This window comes from Syngnathoides biaculeatus, chromosome 6 (genome assembly GCF_019802595.1).
Source record: "Syngnathoides biaculeatus isolate LvHL_M chromosome 6, ASM1980259v1, whole genome shotgun sequence".
NCBI lineage: Eukaryota > Metazoa > Chordata > Actinopteri > Syngnathiformes > Syngnathidae > Syngnathoides > Syngnathoides biaculeatus.
In genome coordinates, this window is record NC_084645.1 from 25,428,345 (window position 1) to 25,444,453 (window position 16,109).

The 16,109-nt window shown below is 44.7% G+C and overlaps 1 long non-coding RNA gene across 1 annotated transcript; it reads right to left on the reverse strand.

Moving 5' to 3' along the window:
• Positions 1 to 414: 414 nt before the first annotated feature.
• LOC133502267 (uncharacterized) lies at positions 415 to 6,514 on the reverse strand. Its single transcript, XR_009795420.1, has 3 exons — positions 6,400 to 6,514; positions 592 to 738; positions 415 to 489 (listed from the first exon to the last, which is right to left on the reverse strand). It is a non-coding gene; the product is annotated as an uncharacterized LOC133502267 (long non-coding RNA).
• Positions 6,515 to 16,109: the final 9,595 nt, after the last annotated feature.

Below are 16,109 nucleotides of genomic sequence, written 5' to 3' on the forward strand. Positions count from 1 at the left end.
TATTAGATTTATTGGATATGACAAAATCACACCGCTAATTAGCCCAAAGCAAAGGTAAAGAAGAATATTTCATTGGCAGACTCTTCCCCAAAACTGTCTTTAAATGATACGACATAATAATTTATTTGTAATTTTGCAGACAATTCACAGACCCACCCACCCCCCGCCCCCCATAGGTCCAAAGACCCTAGGTTGGGAACCACGGCTCTAACGACATCAAGACATCTCGATGCTTGCCCCATTTGCGCGACGTTGACAGGGACCCCCGCTGCGTACACGTCTTACCAGCTGGCCTTGCGGTAAGGCTCCAAGCAGATGCTTCCGATAAGAGAGTTAAACCGGGACAGGCTCTGGAAGCCATTCGTCTTTCGGGCTCCACATTGAGCCAAAGGGTTACACGCTTTCCCTTCGCTCCCCTTCCTTGTTTTTCGCCTTTGTTGTGGCGTCCGGGACAATCGGTTGCAGCCTCGTCCCCTCGCTGCAAAAACACTATAAAGGCGAGATCCGGTTACTGGTACCGAATGGAAGGCATCTATAGGGGGGAAATTGACTTCACAAAACATTTTCGGACACGTTGTCCCAATCACTTACGGGACTGCAGAGACTACGGAGAAATTAGCTGTAACCTGATGATTGGACTTCAGATCACTTCCAGACAGCGGCGGGGACGAGTATTTGGTAACCAGAAGTGGGGACTCTCCTCCGGCATTACCGCCACAACTATCGTGTCGCAATTTACTGCATTGAAAGTTTAGAAAGAATTAATTCAATACAGAAATGCAACATAACATCATCTGGAGCACTTCATGTAATAAGGATAAATTGTAAATCCGAGTGTCGAAAGAAACAGCCTCATTGCTAATGTAGCTAACGTGACTGTCTGAAGGCCCAAAGCAGATTAGAGTGACGTGGCAACACATAACTCGATGAAATCTGATTGGACAAAAGAAAACATTTACTAAAATCGATGCAGCCAAGTTAAACTAAAAGATTCCCACGAATAATTGAATACAAGTTCATTGAAGAAATATTAGAATGTAGGTTGTAAATGGGCACCACGGTGCATCAGCTGGTTGCCTCCCAGTTCTGAGGTCCCAGGTTCAAATCCTGGCTCCGCCTGTGTGGAGCTTGCATATGTTCTCCCCGTGCCTGGATTTCCTCCGGGCACTCCGGTTTCCTCCCACACCCCCCCCCAAAAAAAACCGCAACATTAATTGGACACTCTAAATTGCCCCTAGGTGTGATTGTGAGGGCAGCTGTTTTGTCTCCATGTGCCCTGCGATTGACCGGCAACCACTTCAGGGTGTACCCCGCCTCCTGCCTGTCGACAGCTGGGATAGGCTACAGCACTCGCTGCGGCCCTCATGAGGATAAGCGGCTAAGAAAATGGATGGATAGATGGATAGTTTAGATTAGGTTATGGTTAGCGTAGGGTTTGGAGAAGGGATAGGGTGGAATTAGGGATAGGATTGGATAGCGACCAGGTACACGTAAGTGGATTTATGGTTGGGGTAAGGGTTTGGGGAAGTTGCAGCCAATTATGCCAAATGTACTCACGAATTTGAGGTAAACATCAGGTCAGTATAAATGAACAATGTTGTTTCCCGTAGTTGGGTTGCAAGGGTTAGGGTTAGGGTAACATGAACTAATTTTTATCTTTCAAGAATGGCATTTAGGATCGCAAAAGTCTAAAAATCCTGTGATTGAAAGTACCCATACTGCATGTTTTTTTGGGGGAATGTGGGAGTACCCGCGCAGCACAGGGAGGTCGTGTAACCTCCACACAGGAAATCCTGAGCTGACATTCAAAACCTTTGAGGCAGACGTCCTAACCACCACCTAGCGTGTTGCCCCAGGTGGACGATATTTCTCCCTTTCTCACACCACTCATTCCTGAGAACTGCTCTCTCACACCCTACCGATTAATTAAAAAAAAAAGAAGAAAAAAAAAGCATCCCCCCGCAATTGTTTACCCCGTAATAAAAGTCAGACCTTTTGGTGTTTCTTGGATTCCTGAGTGATGACGCCGCGCTTTGCTTTTTACAGCTTGCGGTCGTTTCGCCGTGGAAAATGCAACTCGCCGAAAAAAAAAAAACTACCATAGCTGTTTTTTTTTTTCGTGCGGGTGTCTGCGGGATGAAATGAAGAATAATAGAAGGAGTCTCGCCGACGGTGTTGGCCCTGCCACAATTAGGAGCAGACCCGCTGAGTGCTGGAGAAGGCGCGAGATGGAGCGGCGCAGCCGCTGCCATCGCCTATGAGACGTGACAATGAGGGCGAAGGGTTTGAGCCCAGAAAATGTCACGTTAATGGCCTGCGTTGCTCCGTCTCATCCATCTCGCGCATTCTTTCTTTATTAAAGTCCATCCATTAGACCCAGTTGCCCCCCCCCCCCCCTGGCCCCCTTTCCCATTTGTCCGCAGCTGGACACAACTTACACTTACGCTGTGCTATACTCCACCATGTCATCTTGCCATGTCGCAGTTCAAGAACCTACCGGCAACAATTCATTTTTTAATGGGTTTTTACAGCTTTTATGTAAATATTAGCACGAGACAGCTGTGGTTTTTGTACTTTTTTAAATGCCAAGTACCACCTCAAAAAATACTTAGCAATCCAGCTACCGCCATCCATTATCTGAGCTGATTATCCTCACAAGGGTCACCGGAGTGACGGAGCGAATCCCAGCTGTCGTTGGGCAGGAGGCGGGCTACACCCTGAACTGGTCGCCGGCCAATCGCAGGGCACATCGAGACAAACAGCCGCGCTCACAATCACACCTAGGGGCAATTTAGAGTCCCCAACTGATTCATGTTTTTGGGGATGTGGGAGGAAACCGGAGTGCCCGGAGAAAACCCACGCAGGCACAGGGGAGAACATGCAAACGCCACACACCCAGGGCCGGGATTCGAACCCCGGTCCTCAGAACTGTGAGGTTCTAACCAGTTGCTCTACCGTGCCGCCCACATCATCATGACCAATATTAAAATTGAATACTGTACTAGAAACAAAAGGGGTTGTATTCCTACTGTATGAAGTTTCTGCGAGCCACTGTAACTTTATGAACAACAGTTGAACAATGCTTGTGTGTATACGTGTGTATATGTGTGTGCATGTGTGTACTCAAATAATGATTCAATTCAAATGTATTGTACATGAATTAGATCAAAATTGCAGCAAAATAACTTGAAAAAGAAAGAGTTCTTGAATAGAACGTTGTAACTTCAAAGTTAAATCCCCGATGGCACGGTGCCTCAGCTGGTAAGCGTTGGCCTCACAGTTCTGAGGAACCGGGTTCGATCCCGGCCCCGCCTGTGTGGAGTTTGCGTGCTCTCCCCTATGCCTGTGTGGGTTTTCTCCGGGTGGGCACTCCGGTTTCCTCCCACATCCGAAAAACACGCAACATTAGTTGGACACTCGAAATTGTCGCTAACTGTGATCGTGAGTGCAACTGTGCCTTGCGATTGGCTGGCAACCAGTTCAGGGTGTACCCCGCCTCCTGTCCATTTGACAACTGGGATAGGCTCCAGCACTCCCCATGACCCTCGTGAGGATAAGCAGCAAAGGAAAATGGATGGATTTTAAGCAGTTCCACTGCATTTGTATTCTCGTGGGCTCTGATTAACTGCTGGTAACATTCGATACACAAGGCTTTTAGTTTTGTTTTGTGGTGCATCTTCTTCGACTTCCGCTAGTGAGCATCAGCACCAGAGGACGTTCGGACCATTTAGGAGATGATAAAAGTCCAGGATAATCTCCAGAAATGCAAGCGACAAAGGTTGGTGTCAACCCTCAACGGCGTCTATGGAAGGCCGTATCTTGGGCCTCCTTCGTGTCGTTTCATATGCAGACGAACCACTGGGGGCAGTCATGTGCCTCCAGCCTTAAGTTTCATTTATAAGATGGACACCAGGAAGGACTTTGGAGGAAGTACACGTGACTGTGGGATTACTTGACTTTGCAAACAATGACTGTAAAACAAGCTCTTTTCAGAAAAGGTAAGGTTTGCTCCATCCTTGATTGTTTTTAGGTTCAACAACTTCAAGCTTTGTTAAAATTGCTTTATTAGCTGTAAAGTATTTAAAAGTAGTATGCTGGCAAAAGTCACTCGGACGCATCCATTCTACAGACATTATTTCATGAATCAGAATGGATTTGTGGACTAGGTCGTGCACGTTTCAACCCTGGATCGGCCTCAAAACTTGGTTCCTCGTAGAATAGATGGCAACATCGCTGTCATATTTATGCTAGGAAGACGGCCATATTGTGATAGGAATGCTCGTCCGTCATTTCAAGCTCGTGAAACCAATCAGACGTTGACATGCCTCGCCATGGATGGCTTCAACTGCACAAGGGGATCCACATGTGCTCGTGATCTCATCCCGCCAGACTCTCAAATGCGGTGCGTTAAATTGATCACTTAAACACGGGCACTGGATGCAACTCCGCCAATGGGTTATGCCTTTCATGCTCCTCGACCGGTCACGTGGACCGTGAGGTTTGAAAATGGGGAAAAAAATGGTGCCGAGATTTTGTCCCTCAGCTAAATGAGCAGGAATGATGTCTAAGAGTCCAAACTTCAACTCTTGTTCTGGAGAACTGAGATTCAGGACTTACTGTAAGTCCCTCCGTTCTGTCCTCAAGCTCTCGTCGAGATAACTTATTTTTCTCTCTTGGCTTGTTTTTCCTCTCAATCCAAGTCTGTGTGTATGTTGAAAAAGTGTTTAAAACCTGCGTGACATGCTGAAGAGAATTATTCGATGTTGTCGGGTAGCTGAGGAGAATATTTTGTATGAAATGCGCATTGTCTCGTGCCAGGCTGAAAATCACTCTTTCTGCCATTTTGAATTTTCTGTGTCTTATCTGAAAAATTATTTACAAAACACAAAGATAAGTTTTTTTTTTTTTCCAGTTGACATTATTAAAAAAAATCTGCATTTTTTTGCTAGCCGTTCCACAACGGTAGGAAAGCTATACGAACACATTGTTTTGTTAGCATAAAAGTTCCATCCATCCATTTTCTTTGCTGCTTATCCTCACAAGGGTCGCGGGAGTGCTGGAGCCTATCTCAGTTGTCAACGGGCAGGAGGCACCCTGAACACACAATCACACCTATGGGCAATTTAGAGTGTCCAATTAATGTTTTTGAGATGTGGGAGGAAACCGGAGCGCCCGGAGAAAACCCACACAGGCACAGGGAGGACATGCAAACTCCACCAAGGAAGGGCCGGGATTTGAACCCCGGTCCTCAGAACTGTTGTGTCCTCAGTGGTTTCAAAAGTTCGAAACACAATGTTAGTGTATTCACCTGAGAGGGTTAGACGGGGACAGTTGGACTCAACGAAGTCTACGTCATATCGAAGTGACAGACCGTTTTGGCCTAATACTGAATTTGAACGATAGGGGGCGCCAGGAATCGCACATACTGTATTTTAAAGGAGTTGAAATGGTGTTTTTTTTTTTTTTTTTTTAAATACAGTACACAGTGCGAGTACATTTCCCCTGTCTGACTGAGACATGCTTGCAGTGCTCAGGGGTCTCTCACAGTGTGATAATTTTAGCATGCTACACCACATTTGTGGCTTTTTTCATTTATTTTTTTAACGCAATTTTAACCCATCAATGTGCCAGGCCTCGCTGGGCACTTTGATATCTTTAAGGCTCGGGCTTCACATAGCGGGTAAATGCCCCCATTTGGCTCCATGGAAGAAAAACATTTTGATTTATCCCTATTGTTGTACAATACTTCCAAATGTAATGCCCCGGCCTTCAATAAGTCTTTTTTTTTTTTTTTCCCTCGGGATGCCAGGCGACGATCGAACGTTGCAGACTGAGATCTGCAGCGCGACCGCGCTGAATGCTTGGCAATTCGCTCCAGTGTAGAGGAGAATCCATCAATCTAATGGTGCTGACATCTTCCACTCAAAAACTGATCTGCTGGCCCACTTTAACACTGCGCTGCTGTCTCTTGGCAAGTCGTGGACTTTTCAAAGAACGAGGCCTATTTCTCCATGCAGAGGCCCAAGTTGAGTATTTACTTTATTGGGCAGCTGTGGGAGGGGCGGAAACCTTTGCAATAATTATTCGTCCATTACTCCATCTTCTATGCTGCTTGTTCTCATTAAAACCGAAACCGTAATCGGACTTTCGAAATCGGTTAAAATTTCCAATAATTTCTACCGGTTCCGGTACTCCACATTGCGCTATTTTTTCAACATCATTTCCACTTTTTTCAAGTTTCGCTGTTAGAGTAAAGTTGGACTCAAAAGAACATTCAGTTAAATCAAAGAAACATCAAACATGCTATCGAGGAAACGCTCGGTATACTTTCATGCCCTTTCTGAAAGTCCGAAAGAAGAATGTTAACATTAAAACATTTTTACAAAAAAAAGAACTTACACGAGTGTGTCGTTGAAAGCCACATTCAACAAGCTTGTCAATATTGTATACAAACTACCCCATACTGCAGAGTAAATTAACGATCGATGGTGTAGCGCCGAAGAAAAGGAGTCGGAGGCGGAGTGTCGGACACAGGGACAAAACTTGTTTTATTGGCAGACATCAAAACACGACTCGCATAACGGGGGGAACTCTGTGAACTCGTCACTCCGGAAGAGCAACAACAAAAACAGTCCGTGCGGAACCCCGAACCCCAACTCGAGGTCCCGCGGGTGAATTATGTAAACACCACAATGGTACCGGTTTTAAAACCGGTTAATCGTTTTTTTTTTGCTACAGCTGTTCGGTTAAAACCGGTTATGAAAGTAAGCGTTTTTTTTTTTTTTTTTTGCAATCCCTTTTTTGGATATTCCCCAGTGCTGTAAAGAACACAGAAACAACCCCTGGCACTCACATTAACACTGTTAATGCGAATTTAGACCAAAATCCCCTTGCTCAAACCAGCAAAATGTGACAAAAGCAGTTGTATTGCGTTCAAGACAATTTGATCTCACACACACAACAATACAACACAAAAACGATAAAACAACTGACACAAAATAGAGGTTCAAAGACCGAGTACTCGAGCCAAGCAACGAAAAGTCACCAGAGTTGAACAACCAGGCAAATGTTCATTACAGCGAATATTCAAAGTCAATAAATGTTTCAGAAATGTCCAAGGACGAAAGGCAGAAGGCATTGTGGCGTGTACTTGTATACTTGACCAGAGTGGTGGTAAGAAGCTCTGTTGACGGTCCTTCTCGTCCTTGTATAGGCACTCCTCGGAACGTTACGGAATTCCGCATCACAAAAGATCCGCATCATGATAACATAAAAGTATGAAAGGAAAATAAAGAATAACAATACACACACATAACAACACTTAAGAGTCTTGAATTAATTGAACATGCATTTTGTTGGAATATAACTCGAGAAAACCCACCCTCATGCCACACGCTAGGGCCCAAAGATGAGGTTCAAATCCGGAACCGCTGGACTGGGAAGGCAGAACTCGTTCACAAAAGGCTCTCAACAAATTCAGAATTTTACAATAAAAGTGTCTGTGTTCAAATGTTCTGCCTCCTAATTCTATCGTGATGTTCACTTTTATAGAGCTGTTCGTTTTTTTTCAAATTTAAGTGAGTAATTGTGACGCTGTGTAAATTCCATTTATTTACTTTTTTTATATGATTTACAGGAGATTTATTGCCTTTTGACAGCAAACAGATTTAACAACGTTGTCCTTGCTCTCTCTGGCCAAGAAACGAATCGTCGAATTGCCGTCTAAAGGCGCGTCGAAAGCGCTTTCCCCGTCTGCCCTTAACGTAAACTCGGCGTAAGCGGTGGTTTTGATAATTGTGTGAGACGATGAGACAATCAAGCGTAGTGGAAGCAAAGCGGTAAACATGAACAAGACGCCGCAGTCGCGGGAATCCCGCTTCCTTGCTTTCCGTCTGTGAAACACGGCGTAGCTAATTGTACGGTGGTCACCCGCCGAGTCTAAATAGGGTGCGAGACCACACAGGGCGACGCGGGCCCGTTGCAGGAAAGTCCAAATTGTGAGCTCTCTTAACTGATTGTTTTACTTTTGGGTGATCCATCTGCTCGGAGGGGGGTCTTAAAATACATCTTCCATTTATTTTTATGCCTTTTTGTCGGGCCTCGGTTAATGAGAAGTGACAGTCGGGTGCCATGTTACAAAGGCGCCGTCCCAAATACTGTACGAAATGATTGGCGAATGTATGCACAAAATTAACAGGATTTGAAGCGAGAAAACTGGTTTTGAACTACATGAGATGAGTTGAGGTCAGCGGTTAAAATGGTTGAAAGGTTCAGGACATAATGCTTTTCTAACAGTGCAATTTTTGAACTGTAATGAATTGCAACGTTATTTAAAGGTCAAGTGTCATGAAATGGATGATTTTTACTATGTTATGCAGCAGGTATGGACCCATTGATTGATTTTTTTTTTTTTTTTTTTTTTTTTTTTTTTTTCCACAACAAAAGATGATTTTTACATACATGGCTTTTTGTAACTCTCGCCATGAAAATCCTCTCTAGGGATTTGTTTTCGAGAAGAAGCAGGAAGTGACGTATGGGGCAGGAGCGCCCTCCGTTGGACTCGTTTGTTTGTATTACTTTTACCTGCGGGAAGGTAGCTCGTTGTTGTTTCGTGCTAGCTAAAATGCCGGCTCGTTGCATTGCTGGATATTGCTTGAACACTCGGGAAGATGAATTTACCCTTCATAAGTTTCCAAGGGACCCGGTTCGTCGTGAAAAATGGATTGCACGGGTGCAAAGGACGAGAGCTTCGTGGGTCCCAAATGATAGGTAGGTGTGTATACAGCTACAAAAAAAAAAAAAAAAAAAAAAAAAAAAAAAATACTAGCTTGGGGCAGGCCACGTAACCCGTCTCCCGTAACGTAGAAAAAGATCTGCGTACGTATGATAGGGGTGCTAAATGTGTCAATGTGCGTGTCGGATGGCTACCGTGTTGGCTCGCCGGCACAAATTCCAACCTTGAACCTTAGATCTGTGACACAGATGTGCTAACCATTACATTATCAACCCCCCCACAAGCTACTGTTCTTTATTTTAACTGTTGTGTATATATATTGTATCCATTTACATTTACACACATGTACACTTGAATTACTGAGCACCTCCAATTATTTCTTCACCCTCAAATTTCAAGATTGTAATCTGAGTTTAGCCTGCTAGCTGCTAAAAATTGCAACATTCACATGAGCGGAAATTCTGGGAAAATGACGAGAACCAGTGACAGTGTCAACTGCTGGATTCTGTTTCAGGCTCAGCCTTGTGCTCCAAAGAGCAAGTTTGTTCATTTATTCACCTCTCCGTGTATTGTAAAAACTATTCCTGGAAAAAAAAAAAATATCGGGAAAATGTTACAGTTGCTTTGAGCGGGACACCTTACAGTGTAAACATTTGACCAAGGTCCCCCCTCATAAGTCTAACACCAATTCATTAATTATTTTCTAGGAAAAACATGCCCCCAACAACAAAATCCATCCATCCATTTTCCTAGCCGCTTATAAATATATATATTATATTATAAATTATTTTGCATTTTTTTTTTGTTAGCCATTCCACAAAGTTAGGAAAGCTATACGAACACATTGTTTCCATCCATCCATTCATTTTCCTAGCTGATTATCCTCACAAGGGTCGCGGAAGTGCTGGTGCCTATCCCAGCTGTCAACGGCCAGGAGGTTGGGTACACCCTGAACTGGTCGCCAGCCAATCGCAGGGCACATAGAGACCAAACAGTTGCACTCACAATCACACCTATGGGCAATTTAGAGTCTCCAATTAATGTTGCATGTTTTTTGGCCGGAGAAAACCCAGACAGGCGCGGAGAGAACATGCAAAGGCAGGGCCGGGATCGAGCCTGGGTCCTCACAACTATGAGGCCAGCTCTTTACCAGCTGATGCATCGTGCTGGCCCATTCACAAATCAGTTTCTGTGTTTAAACATGGAGCGGGTCACGTTGACCCAGGAAGTTTTTCGCTGTTCGAAAGAAACAAGCGCGCAATATCAGGATATTGTATTTTAAATAACTCTGCAAATCCCACCCCTCGTGGGGATATCCTCCCGGGAATTCCGCGACGATCCCTCCGAGCAAGCGTCAACCATTATTATGACTTTGAGTAACGAGCGTATTAGCTCTGAGAGGTTTTTATGAGGTGATAAGTCATCTGTTTACCTTTTCCCTCCATTTCCTCCACACGTCAAAAAGATATGCGAGTTTAAATCCCCCAAACTCCCCCGCCCCCCCTTGCTCATCACACGTTGAGATTAGCTGTGGCGAGTCGGGCTTCATCTCAAATACACAAGTCAATTCTTCTCTCCCCCCCCCCCCCCCCCTCTCTCTCTCCGGTCTAGCCCAGGAAAACCGCACGCCGGGGTCACGGCGCTCTCCCCCTGCCAAACCAGAGTCATAATTTTGCTTTTGTTTCAGACGTAAGCCTCAAAGCCTGAAATATAGAGACCCGGGGCGGGCTGGGAAATCGGCTCCGAGATGGGCAGGAGTGGACCGTCCCTGCCGAACCTCTCTGTTCGCGCGGAACCTCCTTCCCCTGAATATTAACGGGTGATTTGTTTATCGGGCAACGTCACGGGAAGCGGTACGTCGCAACGCTGTTCCCACTGAGGCTTCTCCTGATGTACACACAGCTGACATTTACAATATGTGGGCCTTGGCGGAAGGCGCTTTCTGCCAAACACCAACTCGTGTTAAAAACAAAAGCATATGCACACACACACACACACACACACATTGGATCCTTAAGGCTACTATTGTAACAAACAGAGAGGAGTGGAGGTGGCGTGGGAGTGTTGGACCGAAAACCCCAAAACCTCAGCCTCCTTTTAAGCCAAACAAAGGCGTTTTTATTTGAAAGCCCGCTAGCGCGTGATTCCGCCCTGACCTCAGGAAGTTTTTGCCTTTTCGCTCCGCTTGCGCACACGGTTTCCACCGTCGTGGCACATCGGACGGACCAGAGCGCCGTGCGGCCACTGGTCCCCGACCGCCTCGTTTCGCGGGAAGCCGGACGCTCGGGTGGAAAAATGATTTTTTGGAGGTTCCTTTGTGGTTGCGTGATATATACGGCGAGGGTAAAGAATGACATTCACTAGGGGAGTAGCAGTAAAGTGGTGCCTTGAGATCCGAGTCCCTCCGCTTCCATGTTTTTCGAGACTTTGCACCGATATACTTCCATACAAGCATTGTAAGGTGGCGGTAAACTCAACGTACTTTACAACAGTCGGAGCGCTGGAGCCAATCCCGGCTATTGTCGGGCAGGAGGCAGGGCACACCCTGAACTGGTTGCCAGCCGATCGCAGTCATCGTGAGCAATTCTGCAAAAAGAGCCTTCAAACTGTTTATTGCCACTCCCAATTGAAATATGTCAATCCAATCATAACCAAAACAAGTGGCTAAAGAAAGGGCCCACGAGGTCAAAACTAATCCTAATTCGGATCTATGTTGCGGTGCTTTGAGTAACGGATTTAATATAAAAAGGATTCAACAGAAACAGTCCAGCAACAACATGACGACAGTCAAAATAAGAGTACTACTCTTCTTCTTTTCCTTTCGGCTTGTCCCGTTAGGGGTCGCTGCAGCGTGTCATTTTTTTCCATCTAAGCCTATCTCGTGCATCCTCCTCTCTTGTACCCACTGTCCTCATGTCCTTCCTCAAAACATCCATCAACCTTTTCTTTGGTCTTCCTCTTGCTCTCTTCCATGGTAGCTCCAGCCTTACCATCCTTCTACCAATATACTCACTCTCTCGCCTCTGAACATGTCCAAACCATCGAAGTCTGCTCTCTCGAACCTTGTCTCCAAAACATCCAACTTTGGCTGTCCCTCTAATGAGCTCGTTTCTAATCCTATCCAAGCTGTTCACTCCGAGCGAGAACCTCAACATCTTCATTTCTTCCACCTCCAGTTCTGCTTCCTATTCTCTAATCCGTACATAATGGTCGGCCTCGCCACTGTTTTATAAACTTTGCCCTTCATCCTAGCGGAGACTCTTCTGAAAATAAGAGTACTCACAGTCACATATTCTTTATCCTTTGCATAGAATGACTGACTAATATTAGTGCCATACTGATGAGCTAGGAAAGGAGTTGAGACTTTAGATCCTGATGCAGTTCTTTTCAGGACAAGCTGCAACAATGTAAAAACTGCTCAAATTAAAAACTTATCTGCCCTTCTCCCTTACACTGCCCACAAGTGGCCAACTCGTGGACAACAAAAGAACGAGAATTTAATTGATGCAGTGGGGGGTAAAAAAAAAAAAAACGTTTAACTCTTTTTAATTGTAGTTAATTATGTCATTACTCCATCATAAATTGTAAAATGTAATTCCTTTTTAACTTTTTTGCAGTGGTGATGGCTGGAATGGATTAATGGCATTTCCATCCATCCAATTTTTTGAGACGCTTATCCTGACAAGGGTCGCGGGAGTTCTGTAGCCTGTCCCAACTACTAGTGGCATTTCCATTCACTTCAATGGTAAAAGATGAATTGACGTACGATTGTTTGGTGTCACGGACCAAATCAAACTCGTGTGCATATAAAGTATTCGGATTAAGATTTGTCACGATGAAATTATTGGGTACAGTACAGAGGAGTCGCACAGGGTACTTTTAAGGGAAGAAATAGGAATAGTAGCTGCCTCGTGCTCGAACCTCACCTCCATGTTGTAAACAAACGCAAGGGTCCTCGGCCTTTTCTTTTGGCAGAGTGTCATACATGTTGACTCTTTTGTCGAATGTGAATGTCCATACGGGACTCAAACAACGAATTCAAACAATTCGCCTCCCGGTCGCTTTAAATGCCAGTGTGGGTTTCATAGCACACTAATGCAGAATGTTCAAACTATTCCTTTTGCACTTGTCTGCATATTTCATTTCCTAAAACTATGACATGATGTCATTTAAATGGGTTTTCTGCTTCAGTTTGCAGTTTTCCAGAGTTTTCCCCTCCGATGTGGGCGAGACAATCGAGCAGCAAATCTGCAACGTTTGCGCGGTTTAATGGGGAAGCGAGAGTTGCGGCAGAACAATTGGCTTCGCCATGCTGCGACACTTGCCGAGTGAGGAGAAGGCTACCACGCTGGATCAACCTCGCTAGTCACTCGTGATTTCGTTTCCGAACTCAAGGGGCTCTTCTCAGGGACTAGGTTTGGAAGACGTGGACAATATCAAGATTGTTCTGAATCACCTCGCATCATCATTACATTTATTTAGTGTCATCAGTTCAGATGGTAAAGCATTGCCCTCACATTTCTGAGGCCCCGGGTTCAATCCCGGACCCGCCTGTGTGGAGTTTGCATGTTCTCCCCCATGTCTGCGTGGGTTTCCTCCAGGCACTCAACATTAATTGGGCACTAAATTGCCCCTAGGTGTGATTATGAGTGCGGCTGTTTTGTCTCTATGTGCCCTGCAATTGACTGGCAACCAGTTCAGGGTGTACCCCGCTTTCTGCCCCTTGACAGCTGGGATAGGCTCCAGCACTCCCCGTGACCCTGGTGAGGATAAACGGCAAAGAAAATGGATGGATGGATGGATTTTGTGCTAGTCATCAAAATGATCAGTATGCTAACTTGGTGATTCTCGAGAGGTCACCTGCTCTACTGCGGGAAATTATCCAATTTCAAACAGTCAGAAAATTCACGATTTATTTGCTACATATGCTATCTATCTATGCGCGTGACTTATTGTTTGAGGGAGAGCGATTAAATGCTTTTCCACGAGATGGCAGATGGTTACAATGAACATGTCGATCCACCACAGAGTACGGTTGCTAGCGTTCTGTTCAACAGGCCCAGATTTGTTTTTTTCTTTACTTTTTCCTTTTCCTCTTACTAAGTACATTTTTGAGTGAAGTGAGCCTTGAGCATCAGGATCCTTTCGGATCCTCCACATCCTGGCCACCAGCTCTTCCAGCTCCTTCCGTCGGGAAAGCGCTACAGATCAATGAAACTCAAAACTAGCATGCGTTCAAACATTTTTTTTTCCCTCTGGGAATTAAGTCACTAAATTCTGGATTAGCGAACTTACTTAGACTCACTCACATCCTGCTGGTCCAATCAGTATTAGCATTAGTAATATATTTTGGAGACTATCGCACGATACGTCACTTTAAACTGCTCCCTATGCACAATTGTCATTGCACTGGTCTATAACGGGAACCGCGAACGGGTAAAGGCGTTCTGTACAAGTTTACCACAACGTGGGACGTTAGCACACTTATCTCTCACCTATTCTAAATGAAAAAGACTGGATGACTCTTATAAGCAATAGTTCCCATCAACAGAAATTTATTGTTCTTTGTTTTTATTGCTTTGTTGTTCTATGTTCTGAATGTCGTACTGGGGCAGCACCGACTGCTGGAGAAAAAAAGCTAATTCTGATTCTGATTATTTGAATTTTCTGGAGATGTGCTGTGAGATTTTTCAAATATGTGACTTGGCTCAATAAAGTTTGGGGAAACCATGCGAAAACATCAAATTCCACCATCTATTTGGCTATCCCTCAACAACTTTCTCTGCATTAAGTCCATCACGACTCTAAAGCTGTGCGGCAATCCGCCAATCCGACCTCAGTCAGCAGAGTCCCACAGACTAAAAGCACTTGTCCAGCCCTTTTTTTTTTTTTTTTGTTTTTTTGATGGATCGAGTTCCTCGAAGGATGACATGTGGAAGCCTTTATTTTCACTCGACTTTCATCCTGACTATTTACTCTCGGTGACCACTGCCGAGTCTGATCTTGTCATTTTTGATTAGGATCCGTTTCGGAGAGTCGGCAGCGAGGAGGTTTTGTAATCCAAACTGAATTGACAGTAAGCAATGTGCTCGACGTCTCTTAACATTACGCACGAAAAACGCGCGCCCCCGAGGTTTTATGCAAGGTCAATGAAACAGACGTATTATGGTAACATAATGTGCGCTGATTTACTGCATCGCAACGTAAACACTGAGCGCCGTTTGAAGGATTCAACCTTGGCGTGCTTGGCTACCTGTTTATTTCTTGGAGGAAACCGCACAAAAAGCATCACATCAACGTACTACGGCATACCTTTTGTCTGGATTTGGAGACCTTTGGCCGGCTTACGGTAAACAGGGTGAAAATTCATTTTCACGGAATCCGTTTGAAGAATTGTGTAAAATCTCAGCAGGGTAAATAGACCCCGGCGGGTCTCGAGGAATGTTGATGATGCGAAAGACGACACTAAGCTCAAACCTACGGAGCCCGCCGGCCCCTGAGATCGACTGCTGGTGTTTATGCAGGGCCGATCGTTACAAAAAAGCTCATTCAAACTGCATCAGTGTCACTGGGGATTGACTAAAAACTGGTAGGTTGGAATTAGAAGTTGCACGTTGGGAAAACGCTTGCCGTAGCAGCAGTTCCATCAGAACTAGACATGTCTAAATCAGTTTCTCATTGGAAAAGAGGCTTTCTTTCGACTCCCAATTTTTTTTTTAACAGTTTAGAGTCTCTCCCAGACCCATGTGGTCTTGATTCTTGATACAATGAACCTCGTTCATCACAGGTGATAAAATTTAAGCCAGATCCACCAGTTGCTGAAATTTTAGTTTGAACAACATTTTTGCAACTTCAAATTAAAAATATGTAATCAACACACCAGCAAGTCTGCCGGTGAATGGATGGACATGAGTTGTGGCTGACAGTAAGTCCAGCGTGCATGTGCTGATTGTGATCAAGTTTTACTGTAATTGTACTCTTCTTTCTCATAAGTGAGGGCAATCCATAACTCCGAGATGTAGCTGTGGATTTACATGATAGACAATTAAATATGTCACACAATAAGATTTTCGATGTAGCAAGGTAGGGTTAGCTGAACCACAATATAGCGGACAACAGTGCTCAGCGTGTCCCAAAAACTCATGATGGGCTTCATATTTTTTCCCTAGTTCATTTCGTGTATCATTTGGTTCGAGACGAGGTCATCACCATATTTGATAACTTTAATTTTTCAGATTTTGCATGACTCCCTTACGTATTACTTGCCAATTGACATTGGATCAAATTTACAAAGTCGCCAGCCGGCAAGAAGTTTTTATATCCCCTGCTGAAGTTCCCTGCCAGTTTGAAAAGATTTATGGCTTCACCCTGCTCC